This window comes from Petaurus breviceps, unplaced genomic scaffold, assembly GCF_028583685.1.
Source record: "Petaurus breviceps papuanus isolate PSGF00001 unplaced genomic scaffold, PetGlider_PUasm1.0 38, whole genome shotgun sequence".
Classification (NCBI taxonomy): Eukaryota; Metazoa; Chordata; class Mammalia; order Diprotodontia; family Petauridae; genus Petaurus; species Petaurus breviceps.
The window spans coordinates 13,416,672-13,442,707 of record NW_027186304.1 but is presented as its reverse complement, the minus strand read 5'-3'; positions in this window follow the sequence as shown (position 1 = coordinate 13,442,707).

Sequence of the window (26,036 nt, the reverse complement as noted above, 5' to 3'; positions counted from 1 at the left end):
TATCTATCTATCTATCTATCTATCTATCTATCTATCTATCTATCTATGTCCATGTGCTGAAAGGATTTTACCAGAGTGTGGCTGCTGTATATGATACAACTACTTGGAACAAAAGGTGAGAGTAATTATATTTATATAGCTATATTTATATATGCCTATATTTCTATGTATGTCAATTTCTTCTCTCTAATTGGAATTATTTTTTCTTTAAAAAACTGTGCAAGCTTCAAGAATTTTTTTTTCTATGGAATCTTTCACAAACGGAAATATATTTTTCAACAGATGCATTAAGATTAGACTGATACTGAATCTTATGGTTGCACAGTTTCTCAATATAGATTAATTTTCAGTGCCCAGAGCTGATCATAGTTGTCTAAAGAGAAGTACATTATATGGAAAATTAATTAACCATGAATATTTTCTATTTGCCTTTAAAATTAAATATTTGATCATTCTCATGACCCTCATATTACGTTTGTTTTTCAAATAATAACAATAAAAATTATTTGTCTATGAAGGAATTCTTGAATTGAATTTGAATATTGGCTTTCACCCAGTCAATTTCACACCTGTTCCTTTTGTCACATCCATACATTTGACATCGATGAAGAGTTCTCCTTACAGAAGCATTTGAAGCATGAACAAATATAGCATATTTTATTATCTTAAAAAAATTAAATGCATTAGTCCTTGAACTACTAAATGCACTACATGGTTCTCATTCACAATGAAGACATCTCTGCATCATGGCATAATAGAGCTGCACTCATGCTATGGAGTATGTTCTTCTAACTTGCTTGTGAGGTCAAAGTTCTTACCTGCTGTAATGTGTCCTTAAAAAATAATCAAAATCTGTTGGAATTTTAAACTTGCAATTATTAGTCAAGAATTCAATATTTTTAAACAATTAATAGTGGTTGTTTGGAATATCAATAGCTTACTTGTAAAAAAGTGTTCCAATGACTTTACGTCCCAAGTATTCAATTAATTTAAATGTATATATGTATGTATTTATATTTATGAATTAATATAAAAATATTCCCACAAAATTTCCTCTTCTTTTCCTCCAGTACTTTTTATAACCACTCTCCTACAGAGAGGGGAAGAAGTAAAAGAAAAAGGAGAAGGATTAAGAAATCACTGCATTGGGGTCTAGGATTAGTCAGGATTAGCCTTAAAGTCCAATTTGGTTGAGGAATTCAGAATCCTAACACCATTGATAGACGAAAGAAGAGACAAAGGAAAGGATCAGGTTAACATAAGAAATGTAGCTGAAATTATGTAGATAACCATGATGAAAAGTAGCAAATAAAATCAGATGATTACCCTGATGCGTGTGTGTTAAATCTTAATAGTCACAAGGGAAAGAATGATAGTTTTAATGGGACGTGCTGGTCAGTGCCAGGTATATGGGCATTCGGGGAAGACTGGCACCTCTTGTTTGAGGGCTTGCCAAGCCCTTGTCAGGGCTACTCATCAATCTTTCATGCCCATCTAGCATTCAGCTCTCACCTGTTGATCCAGGAAGCTGTAGCATACGCAGCAGCCACACCCTGGTAGAACCATGTCAGCCCATGGACTAAACGAGTTTGAGGGTAATCAACAGGCTTCAAAACCTGCCAGAGAAGCGTCTACCCTGAACATGTGAAGACATTCCCTAACATGATAGACAATGACAATCATTTGTTCCAATGGCTATAAAGTGGCTGAAGCAGGTGCTATGGAGCAGACAAAGAAGACACCAAGGTCATCCACTGCGTCCCAGGATATTGCCAGTTGTCTTGACTTATGTCCTGGTATTGGACTTCAGTGGCTCAGGAAGAGAGAGAAAGGTTGACAACTTTGTGCAACTCTGTCTCATTTAAATACAGTTCAGGTACAAGTCATGACATCATCTGTGATGACACTGGTCATCTTTGTAAATGAATGACAAGCAGCATCAACTAATCAGCCCATTCCTTGTACATCAAAAAGACCATCTATTAGAATTTAGAAATTTTATGCCCCAAACCTCCTACCCCCAACCACAATGATTCTTCTGGCTTTGAACTTTAGTGGGGAAAATAACAACAATAATAATAATATGTCCATAAACATCGTAGTTTCCACTATAGATTCAATGCAATACTACGGCAAAATTTTCTCTTGTATTTTAGGTCAAATTCTATAAAGTCCTTGGATACTCTAGTGCTAACCATTATTAACTACATCAAAAAAAACCTGATAGTGCAGAACCTAGAAATTTAAAGGAACATAAAAGGGGCTTGGTTAGATTTGTGCCAAGGGGCAAGGCCTAGAAAGCAATTTTATTTATGATACAATTACTACAGTCTGGCTTTCTTCCCATTACCATCTCATCAACTCATTCACTGGATTGTTTGCACAATGACTTAATTGGCTTCAGTACAAGCAAAATCAGTCCTCTCAACTACATGAATTCCTAACCACCCCATATGACAAATCAAATTCTATGGTGAGTTTATGTAAAGTAGGGCTATTGCAGGCAAGAAATCAGAATTGTGAATTGAGGTTGAGAAAACCCTTCCTGGCCTTGAGAAGAGGGAGACTTAAATCCATTGGCATGGCTATGTCATCTGTTCAGATACATTTTTACTTATACCAGCTTAGCATTTTTACTAATACCAGCTGTTCCAGTAATTAATTGACCAAGGTTAAATCATTCTGCATTTGGGGATTGCTGTTAAGGACCAAGAATCTGCTGCTTTGGAGAAATCATCACTTCAGATTTCAGTGACATATTGCAAGAACAATTCTTATTGGATGTCTGGCAACCTCCTTGTGGCAGGAATTAACATAGGTTTTCTTATACCTCCTGTGAGAGTTTCTTGCACTGTACTCATAGAGCCAGTTTACCATCCATGCTGGGATATCTTACAGAATGTAATACCAACATGTGGTATATTTTAATAGTTCACTTAAGAAAAATCCTATCTTCTCTCAGTTGGTCACAAGCACACAGTTCTTTATCAGTTGGATTTGGGTAAGAAAGCCTGGTTAGGGGGAGCGGGAGGGTTTTCTGGCAAATAGTGTGGTGCTGTAGATAGGAGGCTAGACCTAGACTCAGGAAAAGCTTAGTTTGAATACTGCTTGATATCCTTATTAATTATGTTAATTTGGTTAGATTGCTTAACTTCTCTGGATGTCAATTTCTTCATCTGAAAAAAATGAGGATAATGACAGCACTTAGCTAACAAGGTTGTTGTGAGTATCAAATGAGAATATTTATGTGAAATGTTTTGCTAATATTAAAGCACTATTGAATGAATATTGATTAGTAAATATATTGGAGCCAGGAGAAAATGGGGAAGATGGCACTTCTCAACCACATCAAAGCACCTCCGTCTCCCAGGCCTAGAGAGTTGTAACTTCCTGAGCGACCTGACTGCTATTTTTAAAGCTGAGCATTATGCTCCGGAAGATCTGTAGAAACACCCTCCTGACTTCCTCAGCAAAGGTAAAGGATTCATAGCTAGCCACAGATTCCTGCGACCTAAGAAGGGTTTAAGTCAGAGAACATGAGCTTTCTTGGTGGAGGAAAGTGGGTAGGGAAGAGAAAAGAACACACATTTACACAGGCATACTTTAGAGATTTTGTGAGTTCAGTTCCCGATTACCGCAATAAAGCAAATATTGCAATAAAGTTAGTCACATGATGTTTTTGGTTTCTCAGTGCATAAAAAAATATGTTTACACAATACTATAGTCTATTAAGTGTGTGGGGTGTGGGGTGTGTTCAGAGAAGAGTAGCACCTCTGGTATGAGGGCTACCAAGCTTTTAACAGGACTGCTGAGCTCTTTTCAGGTCTGCTTTCCACCTTTGGGGTCTACCTGTTCCATCTAATTTTTACCTGTACCTCCAAGAAGCTATAGCATGCATAGTAGTCACACACCTGTGACTGTTTCAGCAGATAGGTTAAACCAGGTTGAAAGTAGCTGAGGGGTCTCAAAACCATTTATGAATTGGGCAATGTCTACTCCAAGTATGTGAAGACTTCCCCTGGTGGAATGGATGGATGAGAACAACTTGTTCCAAAAGCTATGAAGGCAGCTGAAGGAATGGCTGTGGAGTGCTTAGAGACTGATTAAACATGGAAGATGCCAAGGTCATTCACTGCATCTCATCAGTCATCTTTACTCTGTCCTACCACTGAACTGCAATGACTCTGGGGGAGAGAGTAAGAATGGAGACTTTTTGCAACTCTGCTTCCCTTAAATCCAATTTAAAGATGAATCAAAAGACATCACCCATACCATTTTACCATTTTTGCCTGTCTCAAAGTCATGTGATGATAGGCAAATGACGAAGAAGCAGGTGTAGCTACATTGGGAACTGTAGTCACAACAATGCATACAGAGCACAGGGTTGTTTTCTCAATGGAAGTAGCAGGGGGATTTCGCAACCCCCCTGGCATCTAAGTAGCCTTTTAAATGATTGCACTACTCACCTCCAAGTGTAAGGGGGGGAGAGGGTGTGTATATAGAAAATGTGCTCTAAAAATTCTTTTCTTACCCAACTCTGACAAAAATGGATGTACAAAAACTTCTGCAAAAATTATTCTATTCACCATCAATACACTGAATGTGTGCACATTTATAGCTGGCACAAAATCCAATAGAGTGGAAAAATAAACAGCTCTTGTTTCAGGAGAACTCAGCAGGTATTTTATCCATATTGCAGCCTTGAGAGAAACAAGACTGGAAAATAAAGGCCAGCTTAATGTAAACAGATCTGGATACATGTTTTTCTGGAGTGGCTGCAGTGAAGGGGAGCACCATGAAGCTGGTGCAGGTTTTGCAATCAGAACTAATCTAGTTACCATTCTTGTATTCCTCCCAAAAACAGTGGATAACAGGTTCATGACAATGCAATTGCTACTTGAAGGAAAACACCATGCCACCATTATCAGTGCCTATGGTTCTACCATGACAAACTCTAAAGAGGTTAAAGAAAAATTTTATGAAGACCCAGAGAACCTTATTATCAATGGACTAAAAGAGGACAAGCTTGTAATTTGGGTTGACTTCAATGCTAGAGTAAGGTGAGACTACCAGACTTTAAAGGGTATCCTAGGGAGGAATGGAATTCGAAAGAGCAACAGCAATGGTCACTTACTACTGAAGACTTGTACATCTCATAACCTTCTCATTACCAAACACTATCTTCTGTTTATCTAAATTCAGTTAAACTTCATGGATGTACCCTCACAGCAAAAAACTGGCACTTAATAGATTAAATCATTGTAAGGAGAAGACAGACAGAATTTGAACTTAATGAGGGCAATATTTGGCGCAAAGTGCTGGACCAATCATAGACTTATCCTCTGCAAGCTAAATATTCACATTCATCAAAAGCTAAAGCCCCAAAGCAAAATGACTACTAGAAGAATTAATGCCAACATATTAAAGTTTTGAGAGGGAACAAATGTTTGCTAACTTGGAGGTAAAGTAGAGCCAATACACAACTGGCAGCAGTGGAGAAGAAAAGAAGTGGAAAGCTTTCAGAGATTTGGTGTACAGCACTGCATTTGCTTATCAAGGTCAGAATACTTGCAAACACCAAGACTGGTTTGATGAAAATGATGGAGAAATTCAGACATAGCTAAATGAAAATGAGAACACTACAGGGTTCACCAGAAGTATGGTTCATCGTTTCTAAGAAGGCAACATTTAATTTCATCAAAAGTAAAGTACAAGTACAGCTTAAAGAGATGCAACATTCTTGACTAAGTAAGAAGGCAGATGAAATTCAGTTTTATGCTATTAGTAACAAGCCAAAGTGCTTTTACAATGCCATGAAGGCTATGTATGGGCCGAAGACCTATGGTGTATCTCAACTACTCAGTGCTGATGGAGCCACATTCATTAATAAAAAGGACATGATCCTATAGAGATGGGCTGAACACTCCCATAGTGTTCTCAAAAGACCATTATTAATCAATGTTGAATCCACTGACCAAAATTTACTTCAGGTTGAAGTCAATCCCTCCCTAGCTGAAGTTCCAACTGAAGAAGAAGTATTAAATAGCATTAGGCTCCTTTCATATGGCAAAACACCTGATGATTCTATTTCAACTGGAATTTACAAGGTTGGGCGTCCGTTAATGTTACAAAAGCTGACTGAAATTTTCCAGATTATATGACAAGAGGAGGTTAACCCCCAGGAGTTCAAGGATGCCTCCGTTGTCCATCTCTATAAAGGTAAAGGGAATAGTGTCCTGTGACCATCAAGGGAGATCTCTCTCTTAGTTATTGTTACCCAGATTCCTGCCAAAGTCCTCCTTAACTGACTGATCCTTCACTTAGATGAATCAATAGCTAAGATATTACAGAGGATTCAACAGAATTTGTCTTGGACAAATCGTGAGGTAGATTTTACATCAGATATATACTTCTAATATACTGATACAGTTCTAAATGTGAGTTCTGTCTTATTCTCCATGTTCTAAGCCATGTACAAACTATAAGAACTTGTCCATATCTTTTTCCAAGCAGTTTCCTCTTTTGAACCTGTCCTTGAGATACTTGGGTTAGCTATTTCCACCTACAATAAAAACTAATTACCCTTAGATATACCTTTACATCTCCATAGAATTCCGAATACATTCAGCCTTACTGTTCTTGCTGCTGGGCCCTGAGACCTGCTAGATTTTGAATTTTGCCAGGTTCTTTATTCTACCTCACGATTTGTCCAAGACAAATTCTGTTGAATCCTCTGTAATATCTTAGCTATTGATTCATTCATTTATTTCCAGTAAACATTTATTAAGCAATTACTCTCTGCAAAGTACTGTATTGTTTAAACCTATTTTTATTTCCTCAGATGGTCATCTGCTAACCTGTCAAGAGAAATGCCAATATCTAGAGTCAGTTAGCAATATTATGGGAACTGTATGATGCTGGAAGGATTCCTTAAACCATTTTAAAATTAGTTATCTTATAATTAGAAAGCCCTGAAGGATTTTTTTTCTGGAAATTTTTATTCATTGTCAATAGTGAGAAGGTTTTTTTGTTTGTTTGTTTGTTTGTTTGTTTGCTAGGTTTTTTTGGGTTTTTTTAGATGCAATGTAAAGATTTTCCCAAAATACTGATTGTGTCTAAATGATAATGACAATTGGAAGTAATCAGACTATTTCAGCCTGAATTATGTCTCCTAGATACAGCTACTTGGTGTCAAACAAACAGATGAACAAAGAAACAGATAATTATGTGGGTTGTGGAGAAAGGGTGGTATTGTCCAGTTAAATGTCACTGGCCTTTTCCCTTACCTGCTACTGAAAATGTAGCTGGGAATTGGGAAGAATGTGTGGGAATAAGCTCATCCCCTGTTGTCTTCGTATGAGAGAAGGTTTCTACTTAGGTGAGTGATGTTCAATCAACTAGAGAAGATTTTAAAGGGATAGAATATAGAGCAACAGCACTGTGAAATGCTCTCATAACATTTTTGCAAATGAAGTATATCTTTTTCTAATAAAGAGGCTGTTTGCTGGGTTTTTGAAAGATTAAAAAAAAAAACAGACATTTTTTTCCTCAAAGAAAAGAAATAGCACATAACACCTTGACCCCCATGGGAAATAAAGCATGAAGTCATTTCTCCTGTAACTCCAAATGATAGCTGTACGTTTTATCAGTCACTTTTCAGACAATAGATAAATAAATAAATCAGTCCTGATTCACCCTCCATTTCGGTTTCTATCAGCTTGTCAATTTGGCCTGAATTTTCATCAGGGTTGGATTAACAGCTGGAAAGGAGAAATACCTAGGCCAAATAACTGCTAGGGGGCAGGGAGAAAAATCTATTAATTTTGGTACGGGGGTAGGTAACATTCAAGTAAAAGCTTTAAAATTTTGTTTCAGGAAGCTGAGGTTTTCAAAAAAAATTGTGTAAATATATTTATCATACCAAATAAAGACTTTTCTTTAAAAGAAGAATATAACAGTCGTAGGTCATGCTTTTTTATTCTTTTTTTCTGATATTATGTATTTAATATTAACCAATAACTGTGATACTGTGGGCCACCCATATGCCATAATCACCATAATTTTTTCCACCAGCAAGTGCTAAGTCCTGGTTTGCAACTATCCCCGGTTTCAGTTTGTCACTCTCACTTCTATTATCTGGATTCTTTGTCACTTACTACTGCCTGTAGGAGAGGACATCCTACAATGCATACTGAAATTATGCTCCCAAGTAAAAGCAATAAGTAAGCATTGGGCACTATTACTTTCCAGGTAGATTGCTAAGTGTTTGAGATGCAAAGTAAGGCAAAAACAGCCCCTACACTAAGAGGATTGCATTCAAATGGGGGCAGAGAGATATATAAATAAGTAGGTACACATTAGGAAGATAAAAAGATAGAGAGATAGACAGCAAACCATTCACAGAAGAGAAAACAATAGCAAGTGGAGGAACTGCCTCTTGCAGGAGTTAGTATTTAAGATGAGACTTAAAGAAAGCCAGGGAAGCTGAATAGTGTCTAAAGTCTATCAATGAACACTAGAAATAAGGGGAAGTTACTGTATTTATATTTAATTATATAAAGCATTTCCAGAGTAAAGGTGAGGGCCAATTGAGTCAGTCCATAATGAAGCAAACACTTCATCTCACCCCACCCAAAGTAACTAATAAGATTCTATGTCCTGATACCTTAACTTCTTTTGAATAAACCAATCTAGTAGCTTTAGACTAGGTGTATAATGGCTTTGATCAATTTGGATGTCTTGAAAGTCTTTGAATGAAATGTGGTCAAGTCACATTTTGGATTAGTTGAAGAGATTTAATTAAACCCTATCGGCAAGCTAGCCCCCAACTAACAAGGGGATTTAAAAATTAAGTTTCTGAATCTGGCAAATTAATAGTGAGATTGTTCCAGCAAAGCCTCTGATAGAGAATCACTTGAGGTGGGAGGTGGGGTGGAGAATGGAGCCTTTACTTTTCAATACATCTTAATCACAGGAGGACCTTATCAATTTTATAGTGCTGGAGGATTTGATTGTTGTTGTTACAAATGGATTTAAGTGAGGCAAAGCTGCACAGAGTTTTCAGCCTCACTTCTTCAGAGGCATAAAAGCAGAAAACTTTTTTCATCAACTTCCTATCCATGACCTTGGAACAGCAGCGACTGGTGGCACTGCTGCATTTGGAAACTGAGGACAAATTAGATAAATTGATGAAAGGCAGCTTCCATATATTCCAAGAAACCTAGAGAAAGCTATAACATGCCTGAGAGATTGAAGAAGTAAAGGTCACAATGGGAGGTAAAGAATAGGTCATTCTTTTCATTCAAGGGAATGGAATATTTGTAGATGATGATGAGTTCTAGGAAGTGACCATTCTCACATGTGACTGAAAGGAATTGGTCATTGGATTTGAGGAGATGAAGAACTGGAAGGTTTAGGACTTTGGCAGTGTACTGATATCAATGTTAAACCACCTTTAAGGGTAGGCATTAGAGAGGAGAAGAAGATAGTGACATATGTGCAGAACTCTTTAATGACAAATAAATAAATAGATTGAAAAAAGTATTCATTAAGTGATTACTATATTCCAAGCATTATGCTAAGGATAAGGGTTACAAATAGAAAAACATAAGGCAAAAATAAAATTCATGGTATTAATGATCTCACATTTTATTAGAAGAAAATAACATATATAGGAAGTTTCAGTTGTTAGTCAAATGGTCAGGTTCTATGGTTTCTTGGGAATAGCATTAATGCATCATATTTAGTGTAAATACCATTAATAAAACATCTCAGTTTCTTATGTTGACATCTTTGATAATGCCAAGTAGTTTGGCATGGAGAACAGGCTTTTCTGAGTTTTCAAGAGCTATAGGAGATAAAGCAAGAGGCAGAGTTCCCTCCAAAGAATTATTTCCCTGGATAATGACTGTAGGATGAAATTGGAAGCAGGGCCAGTTGTAGGGAAGGTACAATAAAGTAAGTTTGACTTACCTACTAAATAACTGCCATTGATCAGCAGGTGGTACAGGTAGTGTTACAAATGATAGATCCCTTTTACATAGTGATTGTTCCCATACATGAAGGCCCTGATGACTAGAATGGAAACACATATTGTGTGGGGAGTTTTTCTTCCTAGAGCGCTTGGGTTTTCCTGCCCTTCCATAGAAATTTGTGGTTTGGACCAGGTGGGATATAATTCTATAGGGAAATTAGGAAGAATGATTAGCAACTACTATACAATAGTCATTGTTACCTGTATAGGGTAAACTTTTTTTTAATAGAATAAACTTGAAAAGCTGCTGAATTGTCATAGCAAAGGAAGATTCTAAGTAGAAGAGTTGAGCAAGGGATATATCAACTTCCTTCTTGGAACTGTATTTCAAATGGTGGTTGTATAAGTGAAGGTAGTTGCAAAGAATTTCAAAGAATGCAGTGTCATCTGAGGGAAACTAGGTTTTCATGTGAGCACATAAAGTAAATTAAAGAAGTATGAGAGGAAGAAGTCCAGAAGGAAAGAAAAAATATTCCTTTGGTATAGTAATTCCATAAAAGACAGTGTAAGGGGCAAAGAGATGTGGAGTGGGACTTGGGTAGGGATAGGGTTAGGTTGAATTGAGATGCCTACTAGATATTTGGTGATTGTGTAATAGAGGTAGTGATAATAAAAAGCAGTATTAGTTTGTTATCAAAGGAGTGGAAGAATTGTAATGGTCAAAAACTTGATGGGAAAGATATTTCAGGACTTAGGTCACAAGTATTTGATTTTTATTGTGCTAACTACTCCTTTTGTATGGGTAGGTGATGGTATTGCAGATGAAATAAACAAGGTGGTTCGACTTTTGTTGGAATTGTGAACTTGTGCAATCTTTCCAGAAAGCAATTTGGAATTCAACACAAAAGGCTGTTAAATTGTGCATAAACTTTGACCTAGCAAAAACACTACTAGGGCTATTTTTTGAAGAGAAAAATGAAAGAGGAAAAATACCTGTAGAAATATATATATATATATATATATATATATACACATAAGTTCTTTTGTGGTGGCAAAGAATTGTAAACTGAGGGGATATTTATTAATTGAGGACTGGCTAAAATAAAAAAGAAAATTCAGTATTAAAAGTCTGCCTCTTTAATCCTCGCCAGTAAACCTCACAATACTATGTCATCAGAAAACCATTGTTCTGGTAATACAGGATTCACCATCTACTTCACTCCACTGCTTTGGAACATCATATTGAAATCTGTACACAAGTCGGCAACTTGAAGCTATTGAGAATCTTCAATTGTTTTTGGTTTTTGTTCCTTGAAGTTAGCAAGGGTTTTTGTTGTTGTTTGCTTGTTTTTTTGTTTTGTTTCCCCGCCCCACACACACACACACACAACTAGGTTCTGTGTATACTTTCCAAATTCAGGTCAAAACAATATCCCCTATAACTTAACATTATTATAAGATTATTGCTCATTTTTCCTTGTATATCCCAATTACTCAATATGTTTTTTTCTCCTTGATTCTCCAAATTAAGTTCACTTTTATTAGTTGAAACCCTCATGGTTGCTCACTTACTTGTCTTCCTGAGATTTTAAATATCCAAATAATTCCTTTCATTAACTTACACAATTCTTATTTTCTTCTTTTACTAGCAGTCCATTTTCCTTTTCTAGGAATCATGTCATTTCTCTCTCTGGCTCACCCTTCTTTTCCTTTGTCCTCTCCCCTTTCCCATTTTAGTATTTTCAGTTTTCATTCACATGCACTTGCACTTGGCTGTGAGCCATATTAATCCCAGGTTATCCTAGTATCGTTCGGTCTCATCAGTCAATTTCTATATCATTTGCCCTTTCAAAGACACAGATTTGCATCACATAAGTAATAGGCTATCTCTTTCTCTATAGTAGATTAATATATAAAAGACGTGTTGCAAAATTTTCATTATTACTCTTCCCAAGAATCCCTGACTGGAACAAGATTTTTTTTAGTATCATCTGTGTTCTTCTACGCCCAGTCTTCCACTTCCATAAATGTCAAGGAAAAGGAGATATAGTCTGAATATCTTTTGAAGGGAATCCCACTGAGACAAGGTGAGCCAAGATATCCATTTCACATTATGTTCCATGTACTATAATTATGAAGTCCTTTAGGATTTAGCTGAGATTACTAACCTACCATGAAAAATGAAGGACTTTTGTGTAGCTGTGATGATATTTTCAAAGGAACACTCTGGAAAGTACAGCAAGAAACAAGCCATATTTTTAAGGCTTATCTCTTTCCATCATCTCTATATATTCAACATATACACACTACTGCTGATTAAAAAAAAAGAAAAACAAAACTTTTGGTGAAGAAAGGTTTGCCATACTTGACATTCACAGAATTACAGAATTCCAAGGCTAAAAGTGATATTAAAGGATTTCAAGTCTAACCTATACACATACCTGCCCAAAAAAAAAACTCTAAAACAATGACAACAAAAACAGTTAAAAGAATACATGAGATGGCAAAAATTAAAACCCTTTGTACAGCTGTTATTATTATGTGACTTAATTTGTGAAGGGATAAAGATGGAAGCAGAGGTGACATCCAATAAATTTAAATGTGCCTATGATTACATAAAGAAAAACTGTTTTATGATGACTTTTTCTTTCATGTCCATCCCAACAAAAAAAAAGGTTAAAAATGATAAAAAGTGTCAAGATTGCCTTTATCATGACTAGTAATTCCAAACATAGAACATTAAGGACATAAAGTAAGATAACCAACATGTTTCATGAATAGTATGAACTAAGTTGGCACTTCAGTTGTTCATTGTTTCTTAATATAACATTTTGATTAGCTTTAGTATAATGTCCCTCTCTCCTGTAATAGCTATGATGCATGAATATTCTTACTATTAAAACAGATGTATCTTAATTTGCACTCAATTGTGAGGTTGTAAGCACATTTTTGGTAATAACTTTTAAGGTTTTTTGTCATTTTTAATGAATATGCTGTGTTTTTATTACCTTTAATATCACAATGTATCATTGTCTGGTTGGTTTCACCAAAATAGAATGAAACAAAGTATTCCAGAACAATGGCAAAAATCAGAGGTGTAAGCTATGATTTTGACAATAATGAGAATACAACAAAACCAGCCATTTCTACTAGATAAACATTTGTGCAGTCTCACATAATTTCCTATGATAGGTACTGAATCTGTGACTTCATTGGCATTTGAAGTTCCCAAGGAGAAACTTTCTCTACCAATGTGACTTATAGTCATAACTGCCAGGAAAAGGGGTAGAGGTAGAATTCAAACCCAAGTTTTTTCTGTAACCAAGGTTAATCTTATATCCTCTGTACGTGATGTATGATATGATATGATATGATATGATATGATATGATGTGATGTGACATGATAGAATATACGGCAATACAATATATAATATGATATAATAGAGTACAATATGATATAATATAATATGGCATAATATGAACTGATATAACATGATGTGACGTGACATGATATGATGTGATATGATATATTAGCAATATTACATTTTGAAATAAAAGGAAAATAGAAGAATTCATCAATATCACAATGATTCTCCAGAATGCTACACTAATAAACATTTGAGTATGGAGATGGCCAACATTTCTATGCTCTTTAACCTGTTTAATATTAAATACAATTAGATACTTCAATGAAAAACTATCACAAATTCATTTGAATTCCACACTTCTTTCCTCATAAATGTGACTCTTGCAAATATTAAATAAAATCATCAATACCCTATAAGCATTTTTACCCCAATGAGTTAAAAAAGTCCTCTAAATCCACCTCTCATGCTGTTCATCTAAAAGAAATCTCACCTCTCAGTCATCCTTGACTATTCCCTCTCTTGCAAAATCTATATCAAAATGAGGCACCAAGTCTTGAAAATTCTATTTTTACAACACATCTCATGTCCATCTCTTCCCAACTCATGTAGCTGATACCTTGGTTCAGATGAACTACTATAAGTAGTTCTCTTAATTGATTTTGCTGTTTCCACTTCTTGCCTTTTTCTATATATCATCATGCAGTTGTAAAAATAATCTGCATAAGCACAAGTCTTACCATGTCATTGTCATGCTCAAACATCTTCAGTGATGTGCTATTTATTTAAAGCCCTTTACCATTTAGTTCCACGCTATATTTCTTTTTTATTTGTTTGCTTTTTTAAAAAAATTAAATTGGTTTACTTAATTTTAGTTTACAACATTCATTTCCCCAGTCCCTTGAGTTTCCAATTTTCTCCCCCTTCCTTTCCCCCCGTCCCCACATCATGGCGGCATGCACTCGAATATAGGATCTACAAATATCTTCACATTAATCATTAGTCAGGTTTTAAAGAAGGATTATAACTGATAGAATGATCACTGGGAAAGAGGAGACAAAACAAAACAAGAAAAAGAAACACAGCAAGTAGTTTGTTTCATTTTGCATTCAGACCCTGCATCTCTTTTTCTGGATGTGGATATGTCTTTCGATTATGAGTCTTTTGGCATTATCTTGTAACCTTACATTGCTGAGAGGAGCCCAGTATATTGAGGTTAATCGTCACTCATACATTGTGTCTGTGATTGCATACAGACTTCTCCTGGGTTCTGCTCTTCTCACTCAGCATCAGTTTGTATAAGTTTTTCCAGGTAAATATGAATTCTCTCTGCTCCTCATTTCCTATAACACTGTAGTATTCCACTATATTCATATACCACAACTTGTTCATCAATTCCCCAATTGATGAGCATCCCCTTGATTTCCAGTTCTTTGCCAGTACAAAAAAAAAGCTGCTATAAATATTTTTGTATATATGGGTCCTCCTCTCCCCACTTCTCTGATCTATTTGGGATATAACCCTAGAAGTGGTATTGCTCGGTCAAAGGGTATACACTTATTTATAACCTTTTGGGCATAGTTCCAGATTGCTCTCCTCCAGAATGGCTGGATCAGTTCACAACTCCACCAACAATGCATTAGTGTTCCAATTTTTCCACATCCTCTCTAGCATTTATTATTTTCCTGTTTTGATATCTTAGCCAATCTGGCCAGTGAGATGTGGTACCTCAGAGTTGTTTTGATTTGCATTTCTCTAATTACAAGTGATTTAGACTATTTTTTTCATATGCTTATAGATATCTTTAATTTCATCCTCTGAAAACTGCCTGCCAAGCTACATTTCTAGATATGGGACATTCATATATTATATGTTCTAACCAAATTGACGTATTTACTATTCTGTAACCTTAGCAGTTCATTTCCTGCTTCCATGAATTTCTACAAATAGTCCCCCTATTCCTGGAATGTATTAGTAACTCAACTCTCACTCTCAGAATACACTGAGAATACTTAAAACTTCACCTTAGATACCATCTCATACAGGAAAATTTTCAATATCATAATATTAGTGCATTTCCCTTCCTAAAATTTCCCTGTATTTTCTTCTCTGTGCACATGGTGGGACCTTCAGAAGAATGTAAATTCCTTGAAGGAGGGTCTCTTTCATTTTGTTTTGTATCCCTAGACTCATTCATAGTGGGGGCTAAAAAAAAGGTTATGTAAATAATGAATTCAATCCCATGCAATTAATGATTATAGTGATTTACTAATAATAACAACTATAATTTTAAATAAAACTTTAAGTTTTGGAAAATGCTATAGATGCAGTATATCATTTGATGCTTCTCAAGCGATACTAAATCTTAAAAGAGAAACCATATCTTTGATTTTGATTGAGAGGTCTTTACCTTTTACTGTGGAGACTTGGACATGTGTTAAATTCTGATGTTACCAAGGGGAGACCTCAACTTAGGGGCAAAAAGAGAGCAGGAATAATTTTACCCAGAGACCCCTGAGATAAAACATGGTTTAAATGAACCAATAGATGAGGTTCTGTGCCCCAGATATCATTATGAGCTTTATTATAGTTTCCTTTAATTCACTCTTGCAGAACCCAGAAATGTTCAAAAAGTCTAGGTAATGAACACAAGTGAGACAATCAGTACAATTTCTTCTTCATCAATAATGCCTCACATTACTTAGAATAGAACGAGTTCATTCAAAGGTAACTCCTTACTTCCTGATCTGTACTGCCTAAGATGTACAGTATGGAATTTATTTATTATAACTTAAAATCGTGAGTTATAATGAGAATTCAGCTCAGTACTCCTTTGGAAAGAGGTATAAGTTTAAGGTGGACATCTAACTAGAAGTAAAAAGGGGAAGAAAAAAGGTCAAGTAGCAGCAATACATCAAATCTGTAGTTATACCTTAAGGCAGACATTGTTAGGTGCCTTGGGCTGTGCAGTAGCTAATTATTCCAAAGTATACATATTTGAGAGAGAAGAGGCATTGGAGGAGAAGAATACGTTTTTTGAAAACTGTTTTACCCAAGTCCCATACAAACATATAACATTATGAAAACTGTCAGGTCTCCCTAGAAGTAGTCTATTAACTTTATCCATGAATGCCCGTGAGATAATTTAAATCAATTTGCTATTGGAGACTGAGAGTTGTCCTGTTGACCCAAAATTATGGATCCTCTTATTGTCTGTATCAACTATTGCATTCCATTTCCAATTATATTGCACTGTGTTTTTGAGATGTTAGTGGATGACTGACCATATAGGCCAGGGAGTTCAAATATAGAAAGAAAGGTTCTCTATTCACTCTCTGTGAAATGTTCTTTCTTCATCTGTACCTGTTGCTTTGCCTTGCTTCATTCAAGATTCAGCTCAAATGCCACTTTCTGCAAGACGTCTTTCCCAGTACTCTCCACTGTCATTATCTTTCTCACTAAGTATATCTACCTTCAACTCTGTGTTTTACTTTGTTATGTTTATCTACTTACATGTTCTGCTCCCCTCAATAAAATATAAGCCAATTACATCAGGAATTAGGTCTTTTATTTTGTGTTTGTATTTCTTTCTCTCACCAATAATTAGTACAGTGCCTGGAACATCAAAGTATACTTAATAAATACTTGTTTACTGACTGACCAAAAAAATTATAGTAGCAATTTTTATAGGATAAAGAAATTAGGACAAATTAGATTTCTATTTATTTGGGAATGAGAAATTGTGGATGATAAACATAATATAATACTTTTGTTTCATATAAAATCAGAAGTATGTGTAGTTCAGAGAAACATGGGAAAAACTTTATCACTTGGTAGTTAGCAATATAAACATAACCACACTAATGATATAATAACAATAATACAAATGGAAACAATATAAAAACTCAGATTAATCAAAATGCCAGTGACCAATTTCCCTTTGCTTTTTTTAAATCGTGTACTATCTAACAGAAGAGTGCAGTGATATTGCCCTGATCTTTGATGTACTCCAGTCTAAATAGATTTTTTATCTGGATTGCCACATTTAGTAAAATTAAAAGTTTCTCTACTTTGTCGATGTCACAAGAATTTGAGCTTAATAACACAATTTGTGGTGGGTTGTAAAATCACTATTGTACTATTGAAGGTAATAAGTATTACTGTTTCTAAACTTGTTTCCAATGACTACAGCCTTCAATATACTTTAATGTGATTAAATGGTGTTAGCTAATATTTTAAGAAAATACTAGCTTAATAGTAATTATTTTTTAATCACTGCTATGATATCAATCATATTGTCTTTTGGCTAAAATTTGCAAATCATAACATATATATATATATATATAATTTCTGAAGCAATTCAGCATTAATTGTGGAAAAATTATTTTAATTGCTGTTCTATACAATAAATTATCAAGCCTTGGTAACTGGGATGCTACGGCATAAGAAAAAAGAATACATTTCCTAATCACCTCTAATTAGAACTTGGCAAGTCAAGCTTAAACATGGAGTCAAACACGCATTGTAAAGAGGTTGAGAGATTAGAGAGGAATGGAGGGAATGTTCTGTCTTGTATGGTTGAAAATAAAGAACAGAAAATGCTACTTTCATAGTTCATTCTTTGTTTTGAAGCTTTTTGTTCCCTTTTATTCCTTACTCTTAAAACATTCTTATTTGTATTATAACAATATAGTTTTCTTCTTGTTCAAAATCAACTTTCAAATTCCACTGGTCTTGTAGGAAGTCCAAATGAAATGTGGCTCTCTTTCTTTCTTAAACATGCTTGCACTTTAGAAAGATCATTCTGAAAATATTGTACTATACCTAATATGCTATATTAATTAAAGCTTTTATAGAGTGCTAGATTTTCTCTATTTTGATAGTAAAGATTGCTTCATGATTGTTGCTGACTGTAGTAATAGCAATAAGAATAATAGTATCTGCCAAATATTTTTGAGATATACTATTAGCACTAAGTCTACAGTGTATATGGTGTAGTATGATCCATACTTGCTTTGTGTGTGCAAATCTCATGCAAAGATGGGGAAATATATTGCTATGACACAGACAATTTCTAAAAATTACAAATAGCTCTCTTCCTACCTCTCCTAGCAATGAATGATGACATTTGCAGCTATAAGTCATTGAGTTTTACTTTAGTTTCTAACTGAATTCCACAATACATAATTATGGATATCGTTAGTAAACATTAAGGAAAAAGAGCTCTGATCTAAGAGTCAGCATGTTTCCATCAAAAACTAAGACATGACAGAATAAACTTTATTTATATTTGACAAGATTATTAACATGACCTCTCAGAGTAATGTTGTGGATAGTGCTTATAGATTTAAGCAAAGCATTTGATAAAGTGTTCCATGGCATTTTTCAGGAAGAGATAGAAGCAAATATATATGTACACATAAAATAGTATAGTTTGGTGGAATGAAAACTTGGTACCTGGACATAGTGATTATGCTTTCTGAATTTGCAATTGAAACAAAACTGGAAGGAATATCTTACACTGGTAACAAATCAGATTTTAAAAAATGACTGACTATAACAGGAAGCCAAATATCTGAAATTAAATTTTCAGTCTGTATTCTATTTTTAATGTTCTATGCCTTTATTTTATAAAATGAAAGAAAAATATGATTATTCTATTGAATAATAATAGTTTAAAATCATTCACTTGAGTTAAAAAATCAACTTTAATGGGAGGAATGGTTAGACTGCAGTTTTTCTGAAATAAAACTTTTGGTTTTGGTAGCCTACAAACTTAATATGGGTCAGTACTATGATACTGTGATCAATAGAGCTAATGTTATATATTGCTATGGTAAGGATATTTCTAGCAATAAAATAATTGTTTCAGGGGCCAATCCTAGTTAAATATAGAGAGGCTTATCACTAGTAAGCTACTAATGTGATAATACTTTGTCAAAGGCAATGCATGAAAAAAAGAAAAATACCATATGGCACTTTTTCTGTTGTAGTGCAGGGGCAGAGTGGCCAAAAAGGGGAAAATTATGATTAGAAAGAATTCACACACAAATAAGGGAAAAACATTAAAGTAAAATATTATTGCAAGTATACATAATTAAAACACTTTCACACAAAAAACATATAAGAAGAATAAGATAAGTGTTTAACACGAAAAACAAATTTTCGTAGCAAATATCTTTAATATAGTAAGAGAGGCACATATTTTATGGAGCGATGGGATCATCATTTAAAGAGGTGGTGGGGGGCAGTTGGCTTCATTGATACCTTAATCATAAAAGGCTCAATCTTATTGAGGAGTTAGTATCACAGGTTTTAGAAGAATTCCCATTGTCCTTCAGGAATGATTTTCTCATCTAGTATTATCAATTGCTGTGATAGATGCAGAAGTAGAAAAGGAAAATTCTATTATTTGAATTTAACCAGGAATTGTATTCTTTTTAATAACAGAATCAGTAGAATTGTATTATATTTTATGGTCCATAAGCATCTCGTTACATTTTAAACCTGAACCTTAATTACTGGTCTGTCCTAAGTTAGCCCTGTCCCACTATTTTTGGTGTAATAGGAAGGATTTATTGACAATAACATCATGGTTAAATTCCTTGTTGAAGTAGGGGATGGGTATTACAGAAGACAGGAAACAATGATGTTTTCCAACCATTTGACACACTTGCTAACCTATTTAGTTTGAATTTACTTCTCTATTGCCTTTACAGACACTGCTTTTTTTCTGATTCTTCGACATCAGGGATGAGAACCTGTGGCCTCAAGGCCATATGTGACCCTCAAGTTACTCAAGTGTGCCCTTTGACCAAATGCAAACTTCACAGAACAAATCTGCTTAATAAAATTATTTGCTCTGTAAAACATGAACTGTCAAAAAGCCTCACTCACATGTAGCCTTGAGGTCACAGGTTCCCCACTCCTAGTTCTACATCTGAAAGTGTTTCTTTCCTAATTCCTTTACTAGCTCCGCATCCTCTTCCCAACCCAATGTTCCCAAAGTCTGAACACTATCTCTTCTCTTATATTTTCTCCCCTGGAAATATCCAGATAAAGATAAGAAATCCATATTCTGATATGTACCCAAAACTTTTTGAGATTGGAGTCATCCCAAACCTATTCTTCTAAAAAGAAGAAAGACATCTCATAAGATATAGGAGGGATAGGTGAAATAGTTATAGCTTGAAAGAGGAACATGTGAAAAGGCTTGAGTGTTTTTCTGAGCTACAAATTCGATATTTTAAGAAAAATGCTCAGGCCACTCATTTTTACTCTGACATTTGTGACTGGAGATTTTTTTTCCCAGAATGCCACAGCTACTTTCTCATCCTGAAAATCACTCCCTCTATGCAGCTACTTCCTCTGATTTTCTGATTCCTCTCAGAACCTCTACTTTAAGAAAAGTGAGCTGGCCAGCCATGATCTGTCTTATTAGGGTCTTGCTCCTGAGTTCATGGACTTTCTCTACAATTATTGATAAAAAATGGGTCACATACAAAAGTTCATTTAAGGCCTTCTCCCTCCCCTCCCTTTCAATTCTTTTTATGTGTTGTCTTTCTTTAAAAGAATTTAAGTCCCTTAAGGACAGGAAATCTCTTTTTCCTGTTATTTGTATTCCCAATGCTTACACTGTGTCTATCATGTAGTGAACACTTAATTAATTTATGTTTAATTGATTTGACTTCACTCAAAAACAATCGGTAGAATTATAGAAAAGTCAAAAAAGCTAATATTCTCTCTGTATGTGTACATATGTATAGGATACAGGACTAAGAAAGATATCTTAACAGTCTCTAATTTTGACTAGTTCTTCACTAATGTATATAGTTCCTTCAATTTAAATGGTTTTAAGTGTTTATTAATTCTTCACTGTGAAGAGTGCTATACTATTATGTGGCAAAGGGATATTTAAGTATTGAAGGGCCACTTCCTTCCTGAGGCTTGCATTCTAGAAGGGAAATATAACACATCCATATGTACAGTAATTTTAATATAATAAATAAGTATGATAAAGATAAGTGAATGGAAAAGACACAAGCAAAGCGATATTTGAAGTCCAAAGGGAGAAAGGTCATTGCCAAAAGGAGACACCAAGAAAACCTTCATAGTGAAAGTGGTTCTTGAACTGGGCTATGAGCCATAACTGAATATTTACTGGAAAGAATTGAGTAAATAATATTCCAAGCAAGCATAATAAAAAAGGGAGAGATGATAAAGGCAGTAAAATGGGTGAAATGATGTATACAGTGATGAAATACTGAGTAGTGTATGTATAGTGTATATTAGGAGAAAGTGGCATGCGATAAGTCTAGAAAGGTATGCTGGAAACATTATCTATGTGTGGCCTTGGTTACCTGAAGAAAAACATGACCATTTCTTAGTAATTTTTAGGGAGCCATTGAAGAATCTTAAGAATAGCAATCAAACCAGAGAGATACTTTAAAAAGGCCTTACAAAAATGTGAAGGATGGTTTGGGGAGTTTGGGTTGTCAATGTGTAGGCCTGTTAGAAGCAAACAATGCTTTGATATAGGTATTCCTAAGTGTGATTATTCCTGTTGTACAGAAAAAGGAACTCACACTTGGAGACTAGATTTCCTATTAGCATTAATGTCAAAGGTATGATATGAATTCATGTCTTCCTTCAAGTCTAGGATATTATTTATCACTCAGAATGGTCTTTCATGTCCCATTTGAATCCAATGAATGATCAAGTATTCCTTTTTTTCACTAAAGACCTGAAGCTATGATAGAAGGAAGATAACTGGTCTTTATTGCTAATAAATCCACCTTATTTTTCAGATACCCTATAGTTTGCAGGGCAAATATTTTTTGCATTAATAAAAATATATATTTTCCCAGAATACTATATTATTTTCCACATTGGTTTCATCCTTTCAAAGAATATTCAAGTTAAATTATTGACACACTAACCCTAAAGCTTTCCAGGTAGTATATGAGGAACCAGAGTAATGACCTGGGAATCATTCTTTTTCATTCAGACATCAGAAACCCTTTAGGTGTCACTGAATTACCTAAACTTCCTCAGGGACAACTGCTAGGTTCAACAGAGTACAGACTATTTTAGAATTCGGTCCCAGGCAAAAATACAGCTGTTCAGTAGAAGGGAGGCGATTCCTAGTCTGACTAGTAAAATGTTATGCCCTTTATATTTACAAAGAAAGGGTATCTTGTGTTACTAGTTGAAAAGTTCAATAGTACTTTCTTCTGGAGCATTCTTTGTAAATTCAAAAGAGAAAACAACTTCAGATCATTGATAAATGCCTACTTATTAAGTGGGATCTCCAAAGCTTTTATTGTTAACTAGTATAACACACAGGGAAGTTGCCTCAAGAGAGGTAGTAATTCAGCCTAATGGTATATTTTACCAAACTGCCTGCCATCTCAACATCTCTTAGCCGCACCCATCTGTAAGGTCCTGATGTGCTCCCATAATTATTGATACAAAGGGAAAAGGAGCCATCTCAAACAAAAATCAAGGCAAGCCTAAATAAAGGACTCCTCATAAGAAGAGAGCAGTAGGATGAAAATGAAAACAGGAAAAAAATACACAAACAAAACATCTCTAAGGCCCTTTCTCCACAGTGAAGCTGATGTACTATAATTTATGACTAGCATACTCTTACCATACAATTAAGAAGTTATGGTATCAAAGATCCAGAGAGTATATTGCAGGAAAGAAAGGTGAAAAGAAGGGTAATTATGAAAAGTCTTATTTATATGTGCTTTTAAATGGACAATATGTCTCATCACAACAACCCTGTGAGATACATAGTAAAAATCTGACTTATAAGAATCCACAACTTTAGTTGTTTTTTCCTATGTTGAAAAACATATTACTGTTTCTAAGAGTATACATAAACAGTTAATCCCTGGGATTAATTCACAAATGCATTCAATTTTCAAAGTATAAAACTAATGTGTAATAAAAATGAATATTCAGTAGTAGTAGTAGTAGTAGTAGTAGCAGTAATAGTAGTGACAGCAGCAGCAGCAATAATCATTTCTGAAATTTAAACAGAAATTCAAGACTTCCAAAGTGTTTTATACCCCTTATTTCTTTTGATCCTCATTACATGTGAAGTAAGTACTGATTCCATATTTTACAGATGAGGAAAAAAAGAAATTGAGTAAGAGAGAGATGAAATGAGTTGTAAACTAATAACAAAGTAACTGATACAAGTTAAGCTAAGCTTTCAACCCTACACAGCAAAGAAAAATAAATTCTCACAAAACATCAAGCAATCTGTTTGTTAAAAAACTAATAATAATATGGAGACAGCTAGGTGGCTCTGTGGATAGAGTACTGGGCCTGGAGTCAGGAAGATCTGAGCTCAAATCTGACCTTAGACACTCATTAGATGTGTGACCCTGGACAAGTCACTAAACCTATATTTGCCTTAATCTACTGGAGAAGGAAATGATAAAACAGTCCAGTATCTTTTCCAAGAAAAATCCATATAGGGTCACAAAGAGGTGGACACAAATGAAAGACTGAACAGCAACCTAGTGTAAGGAGAGGGATATGTTTGCCACACCTCCACATCAATTAATATAGTATAATCAATGTAGAGGTATGAAAGTTTCAATGTGCAAGCACAATAACTTATCCTGTGATTTTAATGAGGAATGTTCTTCTTTGATACATTGATAAGAACATATATGCTTAATTACCCAAATGGTCTATCTACATATCTGGGACCTTTAAATAACTGGAGGAAATTCAGCAGAGGAGAGGCCAGAAGTGAAGTTCCATCTTTTGGAACTCCTAGGTTAAGAAGTATCAGCCCCTTATATCTATGCTAGATGGCAGCAAGGGGTAGGGGAGGGGAGAAATAGTCTAATAGGCATGTTATAATTCTCCTCCCATTGATGTTATTGGACAGATTGGACAAGTGAAAAAATATATCCAATACCTGGAAGACATTCACGAACACACATGCGTACATGTGTGCACACACACACACCATAAATTGATGCCAAACAAACATAGATATAAATGTGTAGTGAAAGATACCTGCCATAGGTATGAAGAAGCTTCAATTTGAATGATTCCTTGAATAAAAAAAACTGACAGCTATTAACTCAGGAAATTATTTTTAGTAACCAAGAGTTATAAGCCATACATTTTTCCTATATGCATTCCTCTCTAGCATTGTATTTTGAGTTGAGCCTATTCTTGTCCTCCTAACATCTCTCCTAAAATCCAGATCCACATCACTATTTGCCTGCTTAACATTTGAAACTAGATGTCATGTAGGGAACTCAAACTCAACAGATAGAGACTAGAACTTACTATATCCCTTCCTTGTCATAATCCATCACTTTTCCGGTAATTTTATATTACTGTCCAGGGCTCAACCATTCAAATTACGGACTGCAACTTCAGTTATCAGTCTTGACTCCCCACATTCACTCACCCCAAAAGTTGCCAAGTTGCCAACACCTATTTACCCCCTCTCCTATATGTTGCCTTCCTTCCACTCAGTGTCACCATTCTGGTTTTTGACACAGCACTGAATATCTTTCCTGTTGTTTCCTAGTCTCCAGGTCTTTCTCCTCCTTTCCCAAAGAGTCCAGGACCTCATTCATTTTTTTTCTTGCAAGTTCTGATATTTTGGAAGAGGACTGCTAACATTGGGTTTCACCCATGGTCCTCTTCGATCTATGTTATCTCTCTTTCAGGAACCTAATCAACTCCCAAGGGTTTAGTTATCAACTTGATATAGATGATTGCCATATCTATACATACAGCCACAATCTCTCTCACTTGCTCTAATCCTGGATCATATTGGATATATTAAACAGGATATCTCAGAAATATCTCAAACTCAATGTAGAAAACAGAACTCATCTTACCCAGTTCTTTTTCTAATCCATGTTTCTGTCAAGGGCAGCACTGTTCTTCATTTCATCAGGATTTTAACCTCAATATTAGCTCCAACACTTTACTTTGCCCTCACCCCCACTATCCTTTCAGTTACTAAATATTTGTTTTAACCACCACAAAATATCTAGTAATATGCCCCTCCTGTATACTCACATAGGCACCACCTTTCCTTATGGCCCTTATCTCCTCTCCCCTAGACTATTGCAGTAGCATTCTAATTGGACTACCCTGCTTTATGATTCTCTCAGATCCACTGCATTCTCTAACAGACATTGTGAAGGGATTTTCTTTAACAAGGAATCTGACCATGACACTCTTTCCTTAATAAACTCTAGGAAGACACCTTTGCTTCTATTATAAAATAAAAATTCAGATGTTTGTCATTTAGTGTTCTTCACAATCTGACACCAGCTGAACTTTTTTTAAATCCCTCATACTTTATAGTCTAATTGAAAATATAGAATAGTGTGTGTGTGTTGACTATGTAGGTTGTGTGTCTACATGGATCTGTCCAGATGTGATTTGCAGGTAAGCATAAACAGATTTCTCCTAATCCTTTTTTCTTTTCAGTGAATAGTAAATAAATCCATTTACCCAAGTCTATAGGAAAGAGAAATCAGAGAAGCAGCACATATGAGAATATATCAGACAATTCACAGAATGGATGAATTCTCCCACTGGGAAGGATGTATCTCAACTCAACCAAGCAAACGTCCCATATTTCTCCCAAAGAAATTCCCCCAAATGTCTAATTTCACAAATTTGAAACAGGAGTATGATAC